Here is a 15,030-nt window from a genome sequence, read left to right on the forward strand (position 1 = left end):
TAATTTTGGGTTAGGAGCATAGTTAATTTGGGTCTTGAGCATTTATTGTGTATTTCAATCCTTTTCTTGAAAACTAGTGAAATAAGCCAAAAATGGGTCCCAGGGCCTAATTTGTTATAAGTGACCTCTTTTTGAAAATACAATGGTACCATTGAGTTTAAAAAGTTAAAAATAACCTAGTTGCATATATGGTACAATTCTGTGGGGTCCTAAATAAATCTTGAGGATCCATTCAAAAACTTTTGGTAGTGGATTTTGTTGGTGCACAAGTGATATATGGTACAACCACCTTATTTTGAAAATGCGAGTGATGTGCCATGGTTTTATGGCACTTTTGATGCTTAAAACAATGGAATTATTCAAGTACTTAGGCCCTTGTGTTTGATGTGATGTGTTTTTGTGTTTATTTTGTAGAAAATTAGGGTTGGAAGTGAGAAGAATGAAGAAAAGAAAACATGCTCCCAAATTGTTGTCTTCTGCTTAGACCACGAGTCATTGGGCAATGCTATGACTCGTCATCCAAGTTGTTACATAACTAGTGAAAAAATAATAGAAGAACATTGAATTCAATATTGGGATATGACTCGTAGGGTCAAACTAAGAGTCACAGTGAAGGTCGTTTTGAGAAAAAGAGAGACAAAGTCCTGAAAGAGTGTTTGACAACAGTGGAAATAATATTGGTGATGAGTCATAGGGTTAGGCTACAAATCATAGTGACCCTCATTTTGAGCATATAGATTAAAGTTTTGAAGATTGGAAAAAGTTACTAGAGAGGCTATAAGTCAAGAATCAACTAGTCTAGTGACATGAAGAGTTGTCACTAGCAAAATTGATGCTGAGGATACAAAGCTGACAACGAGTCATCGTTAGTCCAGACGACTCATTTTCTGAGGAGTTACCACTATAGACCTTATTTTTCTACTTTGTTTTGGTTATAATATTTAGGTTTTCATAAGTAATTATAAATACCCCAATAATGTTTTATAATTAGTTTACGCTTTTACATTCTTACAATATTATATTGAGTTTTAAGTTACACTTTTGGTCTTGGAATTCTTGTTCTTGACCTTTAGGGTTTGAAATTAATTTGAGATTTTGGTTTTCATTTATAATTACTTGTGAGATCATTCATATGCTTTCAGTTATGAATTATATGTATGTTCTTGCAGTAATGAGCAACTAAACCTCATTACTAGGATTGTGGGAACCCTGATGGAATAATGAAGTAGAGGAAGTGCAAAATCTTTGTTAATTGGTGTTCTTCATGTATTATGAATTCCTTCACATTAATTGCTTTCTTGGCGACTACAGACATTAAGAACTTGCTTGTATTTGATATTATCTCGAGAGAGAAAGGTTAAGATTAGGAAAAAAAATATCACAATAGTAATTTGAAGCTACCAACCTCCATCTAATTAACTTGAGACTTAGAGGAGATAGTTAATCTGGTATTCAGGACAAGGGTTAGTAAGGAAAAACTCTAACATCGAGAGGCGATGAGTGAAATTTACCAAATAAAGTTGAGAGACGATTGGTGATACATAACTTGTTACATTCTGCATGTAAGGCACCGAGATAGTTTGACGAGCACGATAAGTCTGTGGAGTTAGAAAGTCAGGGGGAACATAATCCTAGTGTTTGTCTCATATTGATTTCAACCTGAAGTATTAAAGCACTATTACTACTACTACTATTCTTACAAAACCCCCTATTTACTTTCTTTCGGCTCTATCAACAAGTTCTTGGTAGAGATTCATCCTATTCCCTATGGGTTTAAACCTAGCATTTTTTGGGTTCTATATTTGATAGTGACCGCATTATACTTTTTAGGAGGTGTAATTTAGGTGACATTAAATTTTGGTATCATTGTGGAGGAGTACTATTACAGATTGATAGATTGAGGTTTTCGTTTTTAATTTTCTGCTATTCTTGAGGCGTACGCCTGTGTATACTCAACACTAAGAATCAAGGCAATACCCAATTCTTTTTGATCTCAAGCTTGAATGAACCTTATGAAGGAATTATAAGATGTCAGAGTATGAGCATAGAGCTCGACATGATAGGGATAAAGATGACCAAGATACCTTGAATCCACCACCTCTGCATGGTTTTCAAGATACATCCATACAAATAACTACTCGATTATTGGCCAAAGAAAATGTGAGGTTGGAAGCTGATCACTATGCAACAAAAAAAAAGAGCGATACAAGAAGAAGAACGTCAAGTAGCACTTGATAGAGACAGAGCTAAAAGGGATAGCTCAACGATCCCTACATTATTGGTATTTCTAAGTTTTTGATGATTTGAAAGAAGATTTGGGGTATGTTGAGCCTATTGAGATAGGAGCTATAATTCCTCTTGAGTTGGCCCAAGGGATGAAGTTTGTCATTATAAGTACAAAGATTCAGTTGCTTAATCTGTAAGGTATGTTTGCTGGTTTGTCGATGGATGGCGCAGACATGCACATCATGAATTTGTTAGGATTTTCACTTCATACAATCTACCTTGGGTAAGTCAGGAAGCTTTGAGACTCAGGTTGCTCCCATTCTCTCTTATAGGTGAAGCAACATTATGGTTTAGGGAACTACCTCATGGATCCATTAACTCTTGGAATGAGTTGCACATACAAATCTTGGACACATTTTTCCTACCTTCTAGAATTCTAATGTTGAAGGATGAGATTTATAATTCATGTAATTGCATTCAGAGGAGTTGCGTGGGATTTGGTTGAGTTTCAAGATGAAGTTGATGAATGTACACAATTACAAAATTATATGGAGGACTTTGCTTGAGATATTCTATAGATCCTTGAATGCAAACACCAAAGTTATTGCAGATACTATTACTGGTGGGGCTTTTATGAACCTTCGTTGGGAGATACCTGTAGAAATCTTTGATGGGTTCTCTAAAAACAATCGAGGTTGGCATACATGGGAGGTAGAAAAAGTAGCCGGTACTTAATGTGCTATGGTTTCATAGAACTTTCGACGCTTAAAACAATAAAAATATGCAAGTTACTTAGGTTTTTTTTGTTAGATATGATGTGTTTTGTGTTCTGTTTCGCAAGAAATCAGGTTTTGGAACTGTTATAAAGAAAAGAAGTGACAATTGAAGTTTTGGACCAATAAATTAGGCACCTACAACCCATATGTACTACCTACTAGGGTTAGATGCAAGAGTATGTGTCAGAACTTGAGAAACATAGGCTCAGAAACTGAGAAAAGTAGACCCTGCTACCTATGGAGGGCACCTACGGCCCGTATGTGCCACTTACGGTTTGTATGTGCCAGAATATATTGTAGAAGAGATAAGTTTAGAGAGTATTCAGAATAGTTTGAGGCTAGGGAACCTACATGGGACCACCTATAACCCGTAGGTGACCTAGTAAGTGGCCACCGACCATAATTTTCCTTATTTGTTCAAGAGTTGTTTTCTAGGATTTTCTTGTATTCTATATATACCCTTTTGACATTTTTTAGTTAGGTTACACACTATTAATACTTACAAACATATATTTGATTCCAGGATTCAATTTAGATCTTGGGATTGTTTTGTCCTTGATTTTGGTTAATTAAAATGTTTGAGACTTTGGTTTTTATTTGTTGATCATTGTGATATTGATTTAATGCTTTCAAAAATGAATTCCATTGTTTTTTCACAACTATGAGAGGCTAATTCCCATAACTAGGGTTGTGAGAACCCTGACAAAATAACGAAGTAGGTTAAGTGTTCAATCCTTCTAGATTATTGTTGCTGCATGCATTATGATTTTCTTTATACTTATTGATTTCTTAATGGTTTCAAACGTTAGGATTCAATATGTATTCACTATGAATTCGAGAGGGCCGTAGAGATTGGGAAATGCGATCACAATAGTGATTTGGAGTTAATTGCTGAAATAATCTAATCCACACTATTTACTTGAGATGATTAACTTGCATCTAATCAACTTGAGACAGAGAGGAGATAGTTGAAATTGGGCTCCAAGGTAAGGGTTAGTAAGGTTACTCTGAGAGCAAGAGAAGATGAGTGAAATTCACCAAAGTATGCTGAGAGGTGGTTGGTGATACCTGACTTACCAGATTCTACATGCACAACTGTTCTATAGTTTGATTTAGCATGAGAATCCTACAGAGTTATAAGCCAAAGGGAACACATGCCTAGTGCTTATTTCTGATTGCTTAAAACCAAAGAATTTAAGTTTGGTTACTATTTACAACAAGAAACCCCCCATTCACTTTTTAGTACTGCCTATTGATTTTAGCAAAATAGAGAGATAACTTATGTATTTCCTATGGGTTCAACCCCAACCTGAGTCTGGTTTATATATTTTTCTTTGACTTCTTTAGTCTTGTTTAGAGGTATAACTTTGGGTGGTATCAAAATTTTGGCGATATTGTCGGGGATTACGGTGATTGTTGATCAAAGTTGTTAAAGTTTTTGGGTTTTGTTTTTTGTTTTTTGTTTTTAGTTAGGTGTATGCTAGTGTATGCCTAACACAAAGAGTCAAGGAAATCCCTTACTCCTACTACATCCTAAGCTAGAAATAATTCTATATCCTAATCTTATGATGATAGAACACGTATGTGAAGGCCATCTTGAATGGGTTTGGGATGATCCTAATGTTATGCCTTCTTCTCCTGGAAATATTCAAAATATTTTTGATTAGATAAATAAGCAAATATTAGTAGAAGTTTCTAGCCAGAGGAGGAATGTAGATGCTAAGGAGGCAGAGCTAGCTAGGCAGAGGCAAGAAGCAAATCGTCAAGTAGCACTTGCCGAAAAATGAGATAGAGCTAAAGCTTGTAGAGCTCAAGTAATCTCTGCCTACCAGTATTTACCTCCATATGATGATCCAATGAAGGATATGGGTTACTTGAGCCTATGAGAAAGGAGCGATCATTTCTCTCGCCTTGCCACCAGGTATGAAGTTTGGCATTACAAGTGCTATGATTCAACTCTTGAATTTGAAAACGTGTTTATGGGCTTGGCTACAGATGATGCAAACATGCATCTTCCAAACTTTATTGGGATATAAACTTCATACACTATACCTAGGGTAGATTTGAAAGTGCTAAGACTCAGTTTGTCCCCTTTTTTGTTGACTGGTGATGCTTAATTACGGTTGGGGGAACTTTCTCGAGGATCGATTACCACTTGGAATGAGTTGCACAGGTAATTTTTAGACCGTTTCTTCCCCTGACCAGAATGTTGCAATTGAAAGAGGAGATATATAACTTCAAATAGCTACATTCTGACCCTATAAACCATTGCATGGGAGGCAACCCCTGGCTTGTTGGTGAAGTCTGAGTGACCAACTTAGCCATGTTGTACCGCGATGTTAAATCAGGTGTTGGGTGGGAGGTAACACACTATTTTTGTGTTCACGTTGTTTTTTTTTATAGGTAAAATAACATGAGGGACAACCTGGAACATGGTAATACATTTCTTAGTTTAGAATATTCCAGGTAAGGGGACTTTGTGACCAACTCATGAAGGTCATAAGTCCTACTCAGGCTAGGTAAGCTGTGCATTGAATGTCAAAAATAAATTTTGAGGATTTTTGGGGATCTCTGTACTTTAACTTGCGAACATGCTTATGATGTCATAAATACCATTTATAACCTTGTAAGTAGTGCAATGTGTGTTTGAACAAGAAGTCCAAAGAGCAGGAAAAAGGTTGAAAAATTGGGAGCACCTACAGTAGCGCACCTACGGTAGCGCACCTACGGCCGTAGGTGCCACCCAAGCCTAGTAGGTGGTTCCATAAGTGACAGTTTTTGGGGACTAGTCTTTTTTTAAATTCTAGCCCCAACCTGACTCGAACTCGACCCTTAAGGCTATTTAAACACCCTAACTTGCCTCTAAACCCCATTAAACCTCAATTTTTTTCATTCTCTCTCAATTCAAAATTTCCCACTTTACCCACACTTTATAATAGGCAAGAACACTACTTTGGCTCAGTACCAACTTGTCCATAATGCACATATTTCATGTTAAAGATAGGGTTTCTTCATATTTTCAATCTTCACTTCTGGTTCTTGACACAAAAGATAACAATTCATCGCTGTTAATAATATTACATTGTGCTAAACTTAAAATAAGTGAGTTGGTATGTTTATTTTCATGCAAAATACATAAAAATCAACAAGCTTAGGTATAGGATCCTAGAATTAGCCTAAAATCTTAAAATGGTACATTGTTCTTTAATAAATACTCTATGATCATGCCCCAATTGGAAGTAGAAGTTGAAGAGGTCGAGGAATCCCAAAAGTCTTATAGGACATAGTTGTGCTTAAAAGTTGATTTTAACTGAATGTGCAAAAATTGGAATTGTAGTATTGAGTACAAGTTACAGGGATGTAAAATTTAAGAAAAATTCAAAGTCTCACAATTGTGAAGAAAACTCAAAATTGTGAGACTTTGAATTTTTCTTAAATTTTACAATCCTTTGCTATATTTCGGGGACTAACACTTGGTTTTAAGGTACACATGGCACCAAAGGATTCCAAAAAGAAGGCAGGACAATCGACGCAATTGGAAAAATCCTCCAAGAGTAGTAGCTTGGTGGAAGAGTACCCAATTGCCCCGACTAGAGCAACAAGATCACAAGCTAGGGGTCAGAAGCAGGCGGTGGCTGAGATGATTATTAGAGCTACTTTGGGCATCCAGATCCAAACAATATCACAGTGGGGAATATGACCTACTTTTACTCGGCCTAGGGCTCAGCTAAAGGCCAACATACTAGTACCTAGGTTGAGGATAAAGTCAGTCAACATTTCACTAGCACACTCTCCCCAGTTCGAGGAGAAAAAGGATGATGATTAATAGGAAGTGGAGTCTAAGCCACTTCCATAGGTAGCTACACAGGACCCCCTATTTGAGGTGGGGTCCCAGGATGAGTACATAAAACTAGTCCCTAAGCCATCATTTGCAGTACCCTAGTCTGAGGAGGGTACAACACAAACATCTCATCAGGATCTACCAGCCTAAGAGGACTATTTGGGAGGAGAAACAGATTTAATTATCCAGGTTGGCTGGAGCACTACTTTGGCAGGAAGTGTTTGATCATTATTAGTTGGGGTGGATTAGTAGACCCCGGGTTCATACATCCAAACAATGGTGCAAAATTTTTATGCTTTCAATGACGCAACAGTATCATTGACTATACTTAGAGGCGGTATGGATGTAGAGCAGCCCCAACTAGAGTAGACACTGGTGGGAGGTGTCATGGTTGATATTTCTATAGTAAATATCTATCGAGTTCTATTCAAACCTAATTATATAGCTCCTATGTCGACAGTAGAGTATGATCAACTGGTTAAGATTAACACGCGACAGATGTTATATGCAAGATACTGAGCAAGGAGTGAGAGGGTAGATTTGGCTGGGTGGATCGCTAGTTATATTTCACCCCTTGGTGTGGATTCCCCATAGGTCAATGGGCAAGGTATGTTCAACAAGGCAATGCTAATTTTGGCTGCAAAGTTTTGATGGTTGGTAGTGCGTTATTATTTATGTCTAATTACAATGGACAACCTACTTACATGGGATGGTGCAACATTGATTGTGAGAATGATGGCTGGTGATGATTTTGATTTTGTAGACATTATTAATTATGAACTTCATAAGCATACATTTGGCGATATGATGATACTGCCCTTTCCTTGCCTTATACAGTTATCGTGTGATAAGGATGGTTTTCTGGAGGTAAAAGGCATTGACCATAGAGTTGAGGTGGAGAGTGTATCCCAGAGGAGTATGATCAAGGATTCAAAAAACCTGTTCTTTCCCAGAGATCTCATACATCTCTGACAGTGATTCTGGCCCAGTCTAAGGGCCTATCAGTTGCTTTGGAGCCGAGTGACAGACAAGGAAAAGATGTTAATGCAGGTATCGATTTTGAGATGGGGGAACAAAGAAAGGCCCTCCATATAAGCAATTAGGGTAAGGGGACCGCAACCACATCTAATTTAGTCCCAGCTTCTACTTTAGAGCCAGTAGGGACATCTTTAGTACCCTCTCAGCCCTCTACTACAGTTTTTGCCACGAGTATGGTGTTAGTATCATAAGAGTTTTTACAGAGTCAACTTGCTATACCACCCGACTAGAGAATGTTAAGAGCGAGGTGTCATATTTGTACGGGCAGATCCGGCCTTCGGTTCAAACGATACTAGAGAAGACAATGATTAAATTACACGTTATACACAAGGATGAGATATCAAAGTTCTGAAATGAGGTGCGTGCCCGTATATATTCTTTTTAAGGCCAAATGTTAACCTAGTTTTGTGATATTGAGGCACCCAATCTAGGTGAGATTAGGGAGAAGGTGGCCACATTGCGGGAAAAGATATACTCTCTTACTTAGAGAAATATTACGACCATTCCTCCAGTTATACCTCCAATTTTTCAGTCGAGACCTTCGTATGGACCTAGATATTTTAACTTGTTCATGGGGGATGAGGAGACAGTCCCAATAGTTGAGACTAAGAGAGGTAGAGAGGTGGAGCTACAACATCCCAACATGCCATTTGATCAGGCCCTAAAATAGGCCACACATGAATCGATGGAGACTGCATTTATTGATAGGTATAGGCATGAAGATATAGCTACGGGTTCATGCTCTAGTCGTGTACCACCACCATCACCGCCTCCACTAGCCGACATACCCTTACATGGGGACGAGTATGAAACGAACACCTAGTGTATCCCAGGTATGTTCTCTTCCCTTGTTTTACATTATTTTCACATACTGGGATAGTGCATAGTCTTTCAATTGGGGGGGGGTAGGGTATACCATAGCTGCCAAGGTTTTTATTACCTACTTCTTTTCCTGTCGATCACGGTATGGTTGAAGAATCGACATGTGTAGGTTAAATTTTGTGTCATATTATGTTTTTTTTGTATTGTGATGTATTTTTGTGTATTTTGGAGATTTTTGAGTATCTAGGGCACTTGACATGTTTTTTGTTGATTTTTGAGAAAAATGAAACCCCTCCAAAAATTTGTTTTAGAATTGTGTGATCTGTATATATGTGTGACTATTGTAAATCTCATTATGACATTAGGATTAGGGATATAATAATCATAGCTAACAATTGGAAATGAAGACAAAGATGACAATTGAAAATTGTAAATCTCATTTGTATTATCAAACTATCAATCCAACCTTTAGCCAAGTTAGAAAATGAAAATGCAAAGACATTAATCTTTCCTTTACAAAAGTTTGAAAACAAAAGTATGTTGAAGAAAACATACCTTCCGTATGAATCCCAAGAGCAGAAAACAAATACGGATATTTGGACTTCATGTCCTCCTCCGCTTCCAATTTAGCCTCTTCCACCTTATGGTTTCGCCATAGAACTTTAACCGAGGCTACATCCTTGGTGCATAACTGACGAACCTACTGATCCAATATCTCAATCGAGACCTTATCATAATACATAGAATCTGGGATACCCAAGCCCTCTAATGGAACCACTAAAGAAGGATCTCCAAGACACTTCCTAAACATAGATACATGAAATACCGAATGAATGGAGCTCAAAATAGAAGTCAACTCCAATTCATAAGCCCAACCATCTACAAATTGCATGAGAACCAATAAACCGGGAACAAAGTTTCCCTTTTATGAAACCGCATTACTCCCTTCATAGGAGATACCTTTAGGAATACCTTATCCCAACCACAAACTCCAAGTCCTATGCCTCAGATCCGCATCGGACTTTTGGAAACTTTAGGTAGGCTTAAGCCTATCCCGAATCACCTTCACCTTTTTCATAGCCCAATAAACCAAATCCAGACCAAACATATCCTCTTCACCAAGCTCAAACATCCCAATAGGAGATCTACACCACCTACCATACAACGCCTTGAAAGGGGACATTTAAAATACTAAAATGGTAACTATTATTATAAGCAAACTCTACACAAGGTAGATGCTCAACCCAATTACCACCATAATCAATCACACAATCCCAAAGCATATCTTCCAATGTATGAATAGTTTTTTTCACTTACCCATCCATCTGCGGATGAAAATCATTACTCAGACTCATCATAGTACCCAATTCTTTTTGGAAAGACCGCTAGAAGTGAGATGAAAACTATGTACCGCAATTAGAGATAATCGAAACAAGTACCCCATGAAGCTATACTATCTCAAGAATATATAAACTTGCATAGTCCTCCGCTAAAAAGTTATTCCTTACTGGAAAGAAGTGAGCGAACTTTGTCATCCTATCCACTACCTAAATCAAATCAAATTAATTCCAAGATCGAGGAAGACCAGTAATGAAATCCATATTGATTCCTCCCATTTCCATTTGGGTAACTCAATCTTTATAGAACCCACCAGGCCTCATATGCTCAACTTTGACTAGTTGGCACACCATGAACTTGGCTACAATGTTAGCCACATCCATGTTGATACCATTTCATCAATACACCTTTTTTAGATAATGATACATTTTTGTCCAACTGAGATGAACAACATAGCATGACTCATGCGCCTTGGCCAATACCCTTTCACACAAACCATCCACGGTAGGAACAAATAACCTCCCTTGGTACCGCAAAGTACCATCACCACTGATCTTAATACCATTACCTTTTGCCCACCTACATCACTCTTGATTTTAATTAAAATAGGATCTAACATTTGTTTCTCCTTGATTTTCGCACCAAGAAAAGATTGAACCACTTTCTGTACCAACACACCACCATTCTTGGAGTCCGAGAGACAAACTCTAAGATTGGCCAAGCAGTGAATATCCTTCACCAATTCCTACTTCTTCTTTTCCACATGAGCCAAACTCTCCATGGATAACCTGCTAAGAGCATCAACAACCACTTAGATTTACCTGAGTGGTAGTGAAGACTCATATCATAGTCCTTGAGAACCTCTAACTATCTCCTTTGCCTGAGATTTAGCTCCTTCTGAGTGAATACATACTATAAACTCTTATGATCAGAGAAGATGTCCACGTGTACTCCATACAAATAATGTGGCCAGATTTTCAAAGCAAAAACCACCGCTAACTACTCTAAATCATGAGTAGGATAATTCCTCTCATACACATTCAACTGCCTAGAAGCATATTCAATCACCATCCCATGCTACATCAAAACATAACCGAGATCCACTCGGGACATATCACAATAAACCATAAATCCCGCATTACCTTCAGGCAATGTCAAAGTCAGAGCCGAAGTTAACTTATCCTTAAGATTCTCAAAACTCCCTTCACATGCTTCTGACCAAGAAAACTTCCCTTCTTCTGACCTTCCATTTGAGTTCCTTGCTTTCACATCCCCACATATATCTATTTTAAGCTAAATTATAGGTATCTTAGGTTTCTCTTGGTTAAACATCGTCATATATTTTGTTGTGTTTTTGTTGCTCGAGGACATGCAATATTCTAAGTTGATGGTCTTGATGTGCCATGGTTTTGTGGAACTTATGGTGCTCAAACTTGAGGAATATGCATGTACTTAAGGATATTTAGTTGTATTTAATGTGTTTTTGGAGTGATTTTGTAGGAAACTTGGTGTTGGAAACTTACAGAAAGAAAACAGAACAAAAAGCTAAAAAATTCTAGTTACCTTGGCACCTACGCTCCGTAGGTAACATGTACTGGTTGTCTACGCGGCATAGGTTGGTCCGTATATATCATAAATTTAATTCCAAAGAGTAAAATTTTGGGCACCAACTACGGCCCCCACCTAAGGGGCATAGGTGGCCCCCGACTCACTTTTCCCCGATCATTTTAAATTTAATTCTAGGGTTTCCATGTAACCTATTTACGTTCCTATGATATTTTTAGTCATTATTATGTACATTTACTGAGGTGTTTCTCTTTTATTGAGGATTTGATTTCTAGGGTTTCCATGTAATCTATAAATACCCTTTTTACATTTCATAGTTAGTTTATGCCTAGATAGGCTCTTTAGGGCTAAGTTTACATCATATATACTATTCCAAAATATCTTTTGATTTCAAGATTGACTTGTGATCTGGGGATTCTTGTGTTCTTGGTTTTTGTTGAATAATTGATCTAAGACTTTGAGTTTTATTCATTCATTATTGTGAGATTAATTTTATGATTTCGTCTATGAATTCCTTGAATTGTCTTGCAAATATGAGCGGCTAGATCCCTTAGCTAGGATTTTGGAAACCTTGGGGGATTAATAAATTAGAGTAAATGTCAAGTCATTCTAGATAAAGATTTTTACATGTATTGTGATTTTCTTTTATTTAATTGATTTCCTAGCAATGGTCAGGGTTAAGAACCCGCCTATATTCACTATGAACCTAAGAGGGAGGTAGAGATTGGAAAAAGGAGATCAAAACAGTAATTTTTAGTTAATTGTCAAAATGAGCTAATCATCACTAACTTCTTAAAATAATTATCTGCATCTAATCAACTTGAGGTCAAAGGAGATAGTCGAACTAGGGTACAAGGATAGGGTTAGTAGCACGACACTCTGAGACCAAGAGGAGATGAGGTAAAATTCACCAAAGTGTGTCGAGAGGCTGTTGGTGATACATAACTTGTCAGATTTTGCATGCAAGATATTGGATTAGTTTGATAGTGCATGATAAATCTATGGAGTTAGAAGCCAGGGGGAATACTAGCATAGTGTTCATCTTAGATTGTTTACAGTCAAAAGCATCCAATTCTTGTTATCACTTACCATTCCCGCAAATCCCCCATTTACTTTCCTGTACTACCCAGTGATTCAACAAGTTTGAGAGATATATCTGGCCCGTTTCCTGTGGGATCAACCCATACCTCGTTGGGTTACTATATTTTGACATCAACCTCTTTATCCTTCTAAGGAAGTGTAGTGTGACCGTTATCAGACTTAATGGGTGAAAAGAATCTAAGATGAAATACCTCATACATCGATGCAAAACCCTTGGTGAAATCTTTAGATTTGAAGCTTAAAGTTCAATAACCATTATTCTTGCCTTTAGAGAATAAAAATTGCCTCTCTCTACTTTTTGATAAATGTCACTTGACTATTTGGGTAATGAGTGATTTTGGGTAGTTGAGGCTTATTAATTAGCTTTAGAATTGCTAAAACGATATAGATTTGGTGTTTAAAAAGATGGAAAAGACCAAAAAACCCTTGAGAAAATGTTTTAACATTGTAGAGAATTTTTATCTGACGACCCTTCAATCCATTGAAGGCTCATCAAGTCGATCGTCGGTCTCTTATAGACCGAAACCCTTAGTTGAGATAAGCATAACTTTTTAGTCAGGAATCAAATTAATGAATGCTCAGCGGCATTGGAAACAAGATTCATAGACCTTTCATTTGGTGTATCTTGATCTACAAAAACTTTCACACATTTGAAGTTGGTTGAATAAAGATACTACATAAGAACTTAATTGATAAGGAAGCTTTCAACTTGGCCATGAGCTAGGAACTATTTATGGCCTTAATTCATGTCTAAATCACTTTACCTACTACTAAATCACTATGTTTGATACATAATATACTTTGAGCATGGTTCTAGTCTTAGCTTTAATTTTCGTGGGCTTACAACCATTCTGGTCATGATGAGGTCTTTTATTTGTCCTTTATTTTCTTTTAGTTACAATCATGTTATGTAAGACCCCACAAAATCCTAGTCATTTTAGTCCCATATAGCATGCCAAAGAGTTCCAAGACTTAGAAAATTTCAGCTAAGTGTCAAGACTTAAAATCATTTTAGACTTCAAAATTGGAGGATCTTATTTTCGACCTTTCTGAACTTAGTATGTGGATTTTCAAGTTGATTCATGATCAGGGTCACATGTAGGTCATCTCAGGCGAGTTCTAAATTTTTTAGACTAGCATAAGGGTGAGTTTGGATGTCCAAAATTGCAAGGGGTCGTAATAGGTCCACACCGCGAGGGCCAGTTGACCCAAGCTTAGGGTCGTGCCACGAGGGCTGCTTGACCTGAGTAGGGATTGAATCGCGAGGGTCTCTTGACCAATAAGGAGTCGCAACACAATGAAGACCCTGTCCATCATTCATTTATCTAGGTTTGTGAGGGGCAAATGGGTTATTTTCCCCTTACATTATTCAGCCTTAACACGAAAGTTGATATCTTAAAGGGAAAAATTCATTCTTTATTCACAAAATCATCTCAAGAAAGAAACCTTAGTTTATCAAGATCAAGATCATGTTCTAAGAAATCCCCAACAGTTTTCACGAATTCTGTCACTCATGTATGTTAGGTGTTCATCCTTGGGTTTCCTTCAACCCTTGGAGTTCAAGAACCCTTTTTAAGCTATAAGTTATTGATTTCATGATTTACCTGTTTGAATTGGATTATGTTCATATATGTATTGATGTTTGGTTTTCAAATCAAGATTCATTACAAGTTTCAAGTAAATTAATTAGCATGTATGTAGAATTATGTGATATCCATGTTAAACCCTTGAATTTGCAAGTTGAATGTTGTAGACATAATGTTTATACCTAGATGATATCTATGTGCACTAATTATTCTCACAGAGTGTTTGATAGAATGCCTATGTAAAATAAAGAGTGAATTCATGACATGTTATTATGTGGTCCCATTTATGTATAAGTTCATGCCTCTCAAGTGTTTGACAAAATATCTAAATGAATGCATAATACACCCAAATTACAACTCTCGTTAGAGAGTGTAAGCAGTCACTATCAAATATAGAACCCAACTGGGTTGGGTGTCAAATCACATAGGGAATACTGTGTTCACTAAGTATTGTGGTTGTTACTAGACTATTGATCGAAGTTTCCAGAATAGAGGGGGATTTTGATTTATCAATTATATTCAAGTGTTTGTCACAGAAAGTAATCCAACTGTAGGTTATTTTACTAATAGTAATTCAATAAGAGAAGTCAAACTGGAGTTATGGTTACCAAGATGCTTAAGCAGCTAGGGTTGTGAACTATTTTTGATTCCTAATGAGCAAATCTAATTGCAAGAGTAGTTGAGTTCTATGGTTTACCTATTAGTATCTAAACCTAAATGAGTAACTTATCCCTTA

This window comes from Capsicum annuum, chromosome 6 (assembly GCF_002878395.1).
Source record: "Capsicum annuum cultivar UCD-10X-F1 chromosome 6, UCD10Xv1.1, whole genome shotgun sequence".
NCBI lineage: Eukaryota > Viridiplantae > Streptophyta > Magnoliopsida > Solanales > Solanaceae > Capsicum > Capsicum annuum.